Source organism: Pinus tabuliformis, chromosome 2_1 (genome assembly GCF_031772625.1).
Source record: "Pinus tabuliformis cultivar Carrire ecotype Pingquan chromosome 2_1, CPIR1, whole genome shotgun sequence".
NCBI lineage: Eukaryota > Viridiplantae > Streptophyta > Pinopsida > Pinales > Pinaceae > Pinus > Pinus tabuliformis.
In genome coordinates, this window is record NC_142299.1 from 188,675,838 (window position 1) to 188,687,242 (window position 11,405).

The 11,405-nt window shown below is 33.1% G+C and overlaps 1 long non-coding RNA gene across 2 annotated transcripts; it reads right to left on the reverse strand.

Annotated features, from left to right (window-relative positions):
• Positions 1-6,795: 6,795 nt before the first annotated feature.
• LOC149199367 (uncharacterized) lies at positions 6,796-9,600 on the reverse strand. 2 transcript variants are annotated; one of them, XR_016253264.1, is made up of 3 exons: positions 9,409-9,600; positions 7,299-7,446; positions 6,796-7,101 (listed from the first exon to the last, which is right to left on the reverse strand). It is a non-coding gene; the product is annotated as an uncharacterized LOC149199367 (long non-coding RNA). The 2 variants fall into 2 exon arrangements; XR_016253263.1 differs by having other exon boundaries at positions 6,796-7,114.
• Positions 9,601-11,405: the final 1,805 nt, after the last annotated feature.

Consider the following 11,405-nt stretch of genomic DNA (forward strand, 5'->3'; position numbering starts at 1 on the left):
AAGTTTTTGTGTTAGGATGCATATATCTATCTGCTTATGGAGATTCTGAACTGATTGTCAATCTCCTTAAGAAATTGTGTTCTTTATGAGATATTTTTCGGCGTAAATCAAAAGATATTTCATTTGTCGACGTGTTTCGAACCAACTAATGTCGTTCATCGTCAAGACAAGTTGAAAGAGCAGATCAGGCTTTGCATGTTAAATAGATAGAGCAGAAACTCCAATGGCTATATTGACAACGGCTAGATTTGACTAGTTAGTTAGGACAGGAATAGGGGTATAACCATTATTTAATTAAAAAAGAAACTTTGGTTAGTTAAATTATATAACTCACTATTTATATATTACGCTAATATTTATAACTTTTATAACTAACTACTCTAATATTTAGATTTAATAACTTGGATTACTTACTATTAATTTAGACTAATTTATTTGATAATTTATTTGATAATTTATTTATATATATATATTTATAATATCATTAATTTACTCTATTATCATAACCTTAAATTACCCTATTAGTTATATATATTTGTTGAACTTCTATAAATAACTATTATTTAATATTAATTTAGTTTATAATTAATTTAACGTTTATTAGTATTTGGAACAACCCCTTTGACTTTTGTTTGAATCTAGATATTTAGGTATATTTATATATTTAATAATTTTTATAACTAACTAACTATTAATGTATATTAATTTTGGTTATAATTTATTTTTTAATATATATTTATAATTATAAATGGATAAAAATGGTCCATTTACTTTTGTTCTAATAAGAATTTAACTAACCAAAGTTACTTTTTTGATTAAATAATGGTTATACCCCTATTCCTGTCCTAACTAACTAGTCAAATCTAGCTGTTGTCAATATAGCCGTTATACAGCCGTCGGAGTTTCTGCTCTATCTATTTAACATGCAAAACCTACTTTGCTCATTCAACTTGTCTTGACGATGAACCACACTAGTTGGTTTGAAATGCGTTGACAAATGAAATATCTTGTGATTTACGCCGAAAAATCTCTCATAAAGTTAATATGGATCACAGAAGCCTCAATTCAACAAATTTTATTCTCCCAATAACAAATTAATCAAGCATTATACTCAATTGACTTAGGATAAAATCTCTCCATTGAATGTTTTTAATACTACTTATGTTTGTATAGAACTCAGCGTTTTACTTGATCAATTAGCTACTTATGCTTCAACTCTTTCTTGTCGAACCCTACCTTATAGCCATAGCTACATTTTTCAATCTTTGTATAGACATCATCTTCCTAGTAGTGAAGAATATTGGCAAGTCTTTCGAGATGACTAAAGAATTTTCTCTTTCATTCAGAATTAGCTAATTGGTGATGATCAAATTATATCTCTTAAAGATGAAAGTATCCTTCTAGACTCTCTCCACTAGAAATTTCCTTCTTTCTCACTGATGTTCCTTCATTAAATCATAATTATGTAGAAGAGTCTAAGAGAAAAATTGGCAAGACTAACCATTGTTTCACATCTATGTTATGTTACATATCTTTGTTTTATTATATATTTCAGTTCAACATTTAGTATTTGTTCCCTATTATTATTATTAATTGTGCCATATTAATTGTTTCACATCTATGTTATGTTACATATCTTTGTTTTATTATATATTTCAGTTCAACATTTAGTATTTGTTCCCTATTATTATTATTAATTGTGCCATATTATGTGTAGGATTTGTGCCTTATTATCTATAGGGTTAGGGCCTCCAACCCAAATTCTCCCTAGCTTGCTCTTTCATTTGAATTTGTTTTACATTTTTTGCTTCTTTTCCTACTTATTTTCCATGTTCCTACTATAAATGATTTATTTATGATGTAAACATCTTTTATTTTTTTTGTTGATATAAATATTATTTTCATATTTCTACATTATAAAATACAAAAAAAAACTCAAAACCCAAGGAAACATAAACTTCTAGTTGTGAATTCTGAGCACACTATCTCACTATCTCGTTTTGATAATGAGATTCAAGGATTTGGTTTGTTAAAGTTTCACAAACTTAAGAAATCATCAACAATTACAACATTCATTCCTAGTCCAAAAACAGACATGTGATGTGGACCATGATTGACTAAAGCATTTTCTTTTCCCATTTGTTTTTTATCTTCCTTTTCATATTATTATTATATGTTCTTAGTATATAATGATATATAGGGGTTATGATTCATTGCAATGTCACATAGTGTCAAAATTCTTTCAACAATTACAACATTCATTCCTAGTCCAAAAACAGACATGTGATGTGGACCATGATTGACTAAAGCATTTTCTTTTCCCATTTGTTTTTTATCTTCCTTTTCATATTATTATTATATGTTCTTAGTCCAAAAACAGACATGTGATGTGGACCATGATTGACTAAAGCATTTTCTTTTCCCATTTGTTTTTTATCTTCCTTTTCATATTATTATTATATGTTCTTAGTATATAATGATATATAGGGGTTATGATTCATTGCAATGTCACACAGTGTCAAAATTCTTTACAATGGTAACAAACATTTCAATTTTAGTATTAAATTATGATAACCATATAAACTAAATAGTTAATAAATATTTATAGCCATAAATTTATGATTATATAAAGGTTATTCATTGCAATGTCACGATGTAGAAAATTTTTACAACTGCAATAATCATTTCAATTTTTGTATTAAATTAGTTTAGTTATATAAATTAAGTGTCTAATAAATATTTATAAGCATCAATTTATGATAAATATCAAAACACTTATTTCATAATACATATTACATTACCAAGATTATTTTTTATAAAGATTAAATAAATTATAATTTTATTTTAAATTATATATATATATATATATATATATATATATATATATATATATTCTTCACTGTTAGATAGGTTTTGTTACAATATTATGGCTTACCATTATCACATGTTCAAAACACTATAACTTATTTCATACAACATAGGTTTATATAACATTATTTTAATCAATCAATTTAATGAAAATACTAGAAAATTAACTTAATCAAAAAAGGAAAATAAAAGGAAAATAAAACAATAATTATTTTGAAAAGAATCTCAGCGTTTAATATATAATTATTATTAAAAATATTCTAAAACATTTCATTAAAAATATTTTTCTAATAAATTCACTTAATAATTAAATACAATTAAATTAAAATTTTTAAAATATTATTCTAAAATAAATATCTATATGAACGTAATAATTAATTATCAGAATATGTAATTTCGTTTGAAACAATTAAAAAAATCATAAAAACAAATTTACATTATATACTTGAGAAACAAGGGAGGCTGCATCGCAGCTAGTCCCTGCGTTGGGGATTTTCAAGTTTCAACTACTGCCATGCAGACCTTGTAAGAAGCAAATACAGCTTAGCAAATACAGCTTACTCTGATTACCCATTTCAGGATTGAGCTGGAGACACATAGAAAGTCTCAGGGATCTTAACCAGGTCTCACAACACTGCTCGAAACTTGTTGTGCAGTGGTGGTCCAAACCAAGCCAGCAAGATCATGGAAAAAAACCTTGATGAGAGCATTTGCCTCCAGGTAAAGATCTGATTCATTTACATTTTCCAGCCAGAAAAGAATTCATTTAATGAGAGGAGTGCATCAGACCTCAGAGAGAATAAAAAAATACCACCGTGAAGAAAATCAGTCCACTCCTGCATGCTAGCTGTTCAAAGCTAGAGCAAGGGAACTCTGTTTTTAAGCATTTGCCAGTTACAGTTAAGAAAGAGCATGCTAAACTCCTCTGTCATCCTATGTGACATTTTCAAGCTTGAAAATCTAGTGCTCAGAATAATAAAACACATTTAGTCTTCTTGCACACAGGCATTATCTTTGAATGCATTATCTTTGAATACACCATTGTGATTAAAAAAATTTACGCAGTCGATGCACACCTTCCATGTTAGGGTGAGAGCATGGGTGTCTAGAAAACATGGAGTTATGCTTAAAGCCTGAAATTTACCAGCTAAAAAAGAAAGTCTATCCATATCAATAAGTAAAATATAAGATTAATGGCTAAAATATCTCAATTTTTTTTTTTCCTTCCAAGACACAAGTTCCCTTCTTATTTAAGCAAAAAAAAATAAAAAAAAATCTCAGTATTTGAGACACATTAGAGCAGTGCAAAGAGTTCAAAATGCACCGAATTAATCTACGGAACCACTCACCCTGATTATAATGGTATTCTCTCACAGTAAAATTTTAAGATTAATAGAATTTGTAATTTCCAGCTGCTGAAATTAATTATTTTCAAATCCCTGTATTTGCTAACAGGGCATTGTTTCATTTGTGAAGTCAAGCGACAAGCCAGCTGCCAAGGTCCCATCCAGAGACAAGGCTGAGTATAAAGCTCTTTTGACTTAAGCTAAATGGATACCTTCAAACCTGCCTTCCAAAGAAATTCAGTTTTTTTTGCAGTGCAACCTTTTGAGGCATGTTTCCTGAAGCTCCCAACAAAAATGAATGCATGCAATAGATGGGAAAGACATGATTTAAGAATTCACAGGTTCAATTGCGCACTAATGCAATATCATGACTGGATTTTCATATTGGGCATATTTTTCTCTAGGCACATAAAGTTATATGGGATTTGAAAACATGAGGAATTGCGTACTTTTAGAAAGTAGTTTCAAGTAAACTGGCTTCTGTTATTTTTTTGCAGAAGATAGAAGCACCATGGCTATCAAATAATACAAATTTTAAACTAGAATTTTCAGTTCTGGGGAAGCAGAAGCCAAACTAATTTCATGCTCAGTCAAATCAAAAGTCAGTTCCATATCATACAAAACAGCAAGCATGCATGACATGATGGTGGGGAAGGAAAAACAGCTCACCATTCAGGAAGACAAAACCAGTTGAATGGAATCCAATAGACCCTGGTTCACAACCCGGCAACTTAAAATCATCTTTAACTCTGTCATCCTATGTGACATTTTCAAGCTTGAAAATCTAGTGCTCAGAATAATGAAACACATTTAGTCTTCTTGCACACAGGCATCATCTTTGAATACACCATTGTGATTAAAAAAATTTAAGCAGTCGGTGCACACCTTCCATGTCAGGGTGAGAGCATGGGTGTCTAGAAAACATGGAGTTATGCTTAAAGCCTGAAATTTACCAGCTCAAAAAGAAAGTCTATGCATATCAATAAGTAAAATGTAAGATTAATGGCTAAAATATCTCAAAATTTTCTTCCTTCCAAGACACAAGTTCCCTTCTTATTTAAGCAAAAAAAAATAAAAAAAATCTCAGTATTTGAGACACATTAGAGCAATGCAAAGAGTTCAAAATGCACCGAATTAATCTACGGAACCACTCACCCTGATTATAATGGTATTCTCTCACAGTAAAATTTTAAGATTAATAGAATTTGTAATTTCCAGCTGCTGAAATTAATTATTTTCAAATTCTTGTATTTGCTAACAGGGCATTGTTTCATTTGTGAAGTCAAGCGACAAGCCAGCTGCCAAGGTCCCATCCCTGCTGGGTCTGCCCCCACTCTTAAATTCTCAGAATCTCGCTTTACGGGGCTCAATATGACGGTCTCCTTGCATTTCCATGGCAATTTCTTTCATCTTTAATTTCTGGTGTAATTTCTTTTGGAAAAACTGCACTTGTGAAGCTAATGCTGATGGGTTTCTTAGAGGCAAAAATATCAATTTCTTCAATATTACCAGAGCTTAAATTTGAGTAATCATACGCTAGAAGTCCTAAAATAGGTGCCACAAGATTAAGTCTGAGCTTAAACCCAAACCCAATATTATTGCAATAATTAGAGGACCAATTTCCAAGGTTGTGATAAACAAGCACAAGTCTGCGAACATAAGGCTTGGCTTGGCTTGGTGTCCTTGCCCAACTCTTCGAGCTTGAGGAAAAGGGAAATCCAAACAGTGTTTAAACTGGTGAACCTTGTAGAATTGCCCCTAGGATCTAATACCTCCCTCGAGAACAAAGCTAGACACCTGGAATCCTCACTACTTGAAGAAAGTAGTGAGGGATCCCATTGAGAGTATGGTGGTAGAGTAGCTATTTGCTTTGGTCACTTATATTTAAAATTGCTATGCACACACTGTGACATTGTGCTGTAGTAGTTGTGATAGTTGTGGGTATCTTTCTCAAATTCATAACTGTACTAATAGAAGTTTCCCTAATTTTTAGGTAGTCTAGTAGGAACGACTCTACACCCACTAGGGTTTGAACCTGGGCTCTTTGCATAACATCCCCCAATCCCAACTACTAAACCACAGCCCTCACAGATAAAGGGCACAAACAGAAGCAACACGCATTTTTTGTTTTTCCTGAGCTGATTTCACAACAAACTACTATCAGACCTGTCAATTGTCCAAATTCCGTGGCAATTTGTAGTATACAGTATCATCTATGTCATTTGAAATGAATTATTATTGTTGAAATGAATTATTATTGAAAATTTAAAGTAGACATTGTAAACTTTACTCTTCAGCCATTCAGAGTCATTCTCCAATTCAGAGTCAGATAAATTACTCCGGCAAGCTCTCAATCCAGTCGCAAGAAATGAAACTCGGGTGTGTTTTGCAACCTTCTGTCTGACTAGCTGTTGTTTTCCATGCAATCCTTCATGGTAAAGGCATCATGTCGCCTAAGTTTCCACACCACTGAGTAATTATAGCAACGCGAATGCAAAAAGTGAAAAAAAGAAGAAGAAAATAACACATGGCCTGAAATGATCCCAAGGAATTGAACCAACGACTTCTGTGAACGACATTACAGCATAAACTGACACAAAGCTATATCCCAACACTTAAATTTAACTTATAAACACACTGACACAAAGCTCAGTCCGAACATTTATATTTAACTTATAAACATACTGACACTAAAATTACACCAGATCAGTAACTTACATTTCAGGTTTTTTTCCTGGCATGACTGCGACAGTGCCTCTACCCTGCACGTAAATGTACCATAAATGTTGTCAAGGAAGTAATGTATCTGACCTAAAAATAGAAGTCTGCATGCTCGTCCTGGCAAGATAGATATGAAAATCCATTTTTGCCGCTTCTTTTGCTGAGCCTGAGAACACAAACTGAAAATTATCATGCAAACAGAAAAAGTATTCAGACAAACAATAAAAATTACTGGGCAAACAGAAAAATCAGCTAAATATCAGTTGAGACAAACGATAAAAAAACTATTAGGTACAGAAAAATTAGCTAAATAATCGTTCACACCTAACATAAATAACTTCTTGAAATCGAAATAAGTCTCACTTCTTCAATTTGCTCCGCTCCTTGATCCACTCAAGAGAAGGTAAATCAGTTAAGTAATCTTTCAGACAAGTTGAAATCGAATTAAGTCACCGTCCTTCAAATTTCTCCGCTTCGTGATCCACTCAATAGTGAATCCCGTAATTTCTTGCTAAAGATTGAAAATTAAGCAATAAGGAGCAAAACTAACACCTTAATTTTCTGTAAAATAATTTATATTTAAATAAAACGGACAAAATTAACACTTAAATTTCTTGCAGAGCTGATATTTAAACAAAAATGGACAAAAATACTAGGCGACAGAAACAAAATTTGCGTGAATTGCGGAGTTAAAAACGTATTAAAAAAATTCAGAGGACAGACCTGTACAGGGTTTGAATCACACTAGCCGATAACCCCCTCCGCCAATTACAGGCTCGACACCCGCCAAATCTAGGTAGGAATTTGGTGGGTCATGCAAGGATTGGGAATAATAGAATTGAAAATTGCATATTGTACATAAATATATTATTACACGATCCTTGAAGAGTTGCTTGCGCTGCAAGGCAGAGGGTTTGCTCCAGCCCCTGAGCGCAACAGAATTCTCAAATTCCAGATAAGCAGAGACAAATCAGAGCCACCAGAAGTCCATTCAAGCCCAATCAAGCCATTGCATTCCCAAACCTATTTTTCCCCCATTTTCTGCATGGTTCAATTTGTAAACGCTGAGCTCGATTCCGGGTTTTGCAGAAATATGTATTTGAAAAATAAAAAGAGAACAATATTGGACCTGTTAATAAACAGGCTACCAGGTGGTAATAAAAAGAAAAAACTAATAATTAAAAGTTATATAAAAAAATATAAATAAAACAATATAACAATTAGAATATATAAAAATATATCGAGAATATATAAAAATATAAAAGTCGTTGCAGCTGGACTTCATGCTATCGCATGAATACCAAGTGTCACCTTACATCCGTGTACCTGGCTGTGGGCAACGGAGGAGGTGGAAGCCAGGATGAATAGGCAATGACTCCTTTAGTAGTGAGGTTAAAGGACCGTAGCCCACGTTGAACAGGCCGTTTAAGGAAGGGTATGAGACAAAAAAACATGAGATTTTCTTTATGCCGGACACTTGCCGGTATTTGGTTTATAAATGGAAGGCAGGGGAATAGGATGGAGTCTAGCCCTGGAGTGGGCTTTAGGGCTCAATCCCCCTTTTAGGTTGTGTATTACCAGCCAAGGGGTTGACGATAGACAGCCCAAAGGACAGTGAAATCACTTAATGTAAGGTAGCGGATGAGACGAAAGAGCAGCATTGCATCTAGCGATTGCCTAAAAGAAAGAAGGCCCAGCAACTGCCCGAATCTCATCCGTGAAAGTGAACTCAAGAATACCCTCCGGACGGGTCAATGCCTGCGAAAAGGAGGGATTTCAACCGAGCATCAAGGTGAATGACCGTCGACGATCTCGTTCATTCTTTGTCAAGCCCCTGTGATCGGAGAAATACGAAGAGGCTTGCAAGGTCATGGCAGTGCCTGTGCGTTTGGAATTAGGGGCGTTGTGGCGCACTGGGAGCAGTGCATGGAGTGGCGAAGAAACAATTATCCGGGACCTTTCTCCTTCCCTGTCAAGATGAACAATGCGGCTAAGCGTGCAGATTGTTGGTTTGGCGCGAAGTGAGCTTGGCCGTTCTGAGTAGAAGTGCTCTCCTACAGCCAAAGTGATAGCGGCTGGTTCAGAATAGGACCCTCGCACTGAGAGAAAACCAGAGCTCTTTCGGACAGAGCAAAAAAAGCTTTCACCTGGGCTTTTTAAGGAATTCGTTAAGGGCTACTAAGCAGGCAGCAAGGAATGGGCAATCCATGTTCAGAGTAAGCGCATCGCCGTCCATTGCTTAGAGAAGCCCATGGCCTATAACTGCAGAAAAAAAGTAAGCTTTTCCAGTAGTAATATAGTATCATACTCTTATTCAGATTATGATTTTCATTCATTCAATGAGCTTGTCTAAAGTGTGTTTCGAGGCGGGTGGATGTTCAGTCTCAGTGGCAGAAAACCAATACTGTTTGGCGATGAAAAAGCTGGGATAAAAGATTGAGTATGAGTAAACTGCTATTGGCTTTGCCTTTACCTCTTATGCTTTACCTGCTGCTTCTATTCCTGTTGCTCCTGCCCTGGTCTCTGTCTATGTTTTTCGAAGGAGATTTCGAGTGCCGACAGACCAACTGACCGAGATCGGGGAGCAGGGGCAGCTTCTGGCATCAGCTAAGATAGGCGCTGGGTGGAGCCTATTCGAGATATAGGCTGAGCACTGACCCTGATATCAGTTCAGTACAGATCAGAGATCACCCAGAAGAATCGTAATGCAAAGCCCACAATGTTAAAACAACTACAACCCGATAGAAATTAGAAATTATAAAAAATAAGAACAGGTGTCATGTAAACAGAACAACAGAGTTGACACCTAAGAGTCCTGGCAGGAAGCGGTGAGCAACCCTAACGCAGGTGGTGGGTTTTTCATTATACTAAATATGCTTAAATATGCTTAACATAAAATGCTTGGGATTTAATGCTAACATCGAACAGCATTAGTTTGAAGCGAATTTGTTTGAAGCGAATTTGTAAATATGAAAAAATATCATATAACCTATGCTTTCCGCCTCCATGCCTCGAAAAGAGGCCAAATAATACGATGAAATGGAGCACGGTTTAAAAAGTTTGGATATTCACGATAGCAAATGGTTATTTAGCAGGATAAGCAGGTTAAAGTAATGCTAAATCGCTACAAATCGATTACTATAGTCCCTGGCCATTGCCAGATGGCAGGGACTAATAAAGAAAGAAAACAAAACAAATTTGCAATTGTTTGGATAATTATTTATGATACGTAAAAGCATTTCATCCCATTAAAAAAAAATCACAAGCGTTGAAACTTTTTTTACCATAGTTTGATGGATCCATATTAAATGTTAATTATGTCTTGATGTTAAATCAAAAGGTTATATTCTTTTTCCTGCTTTTGTTATTATGGATTATTTTTCTGCTTTATTTAGTCACTATAGCAATCACCTCAGCTCATTGTGAAAGTTTTTTTTGACCTGGTATTAGTTTATTGAGTTTTTGTAATTTTAATTTAAGTTTAAAAAAATGTTGAATATTTTTATTGTTTATTATATTAAAAATTAATTTTCTAATTTTTTAAAATTTTATTTTTAATTTTGTACTGGTTGAGAGAGTCGTGATGTGACATAATTTTGTTGATAGAGAGAAATTTAATTTTGGTATTTATGAGTATCTTACAAATAATTTTAAAATGAAAAAAAAATTGTAAATGACCATTCCATGGGTAAGTGCTACAATGACATTGGCACTATTATGCTTGGCAATGCTAGTGTTCTGCCTAGGTGGCTGAGGCGTTGGCCAAAATATTTCATTTTAAACTTTTACACATTCAATTTTTTCATTTATCTAACTTTATAAAATCCATCCCTCTTTTTCATTAAAAAAATCTCATATGCTCGTGCATTATTTATCCAAAATTAATCATAAAAAATAATTTTGATTTCATTATTATTAAACATAATTTATTTATATATCAAAATTATTATATATTTATAATGTTTATCCAAAATTAATCATAAAAAATAATTTTGATTTCATTATTATTAAACATAATTTATTTATATATCAAAATTATTATATATTTATTTTAACATTATAGTAAAATTTTATGTGAGAAAAAAATTACAATAATATATATATTTTTTTTAAATTCAAAAACTAACCTTTTAAATTTGTAGTCTAAAATAATGTACACACTCTGAAATGCTCTAAAACCGATGACAAATCAAGATCAACGAAAACATCAAAACTTTGTGCTTTAGTGCATTTCATTATAAAGCCAATATTTTTTGGTATACATAGTGTACTTATCTTTTCACTTCCCAAAAAATGTAACCATATAAAAAGGTAATATATCGACAACAATAATCGCAACAAAATTTTCATCCTTATCCAGTGAATAAATATGACGAGGCTAGATGGTTAGGATGGGACTGAGTAGGACATCCACAAGAATAATGAGAATGAATTTTTCATCCTTATCAAGTGAATAAATATCACTAGGCA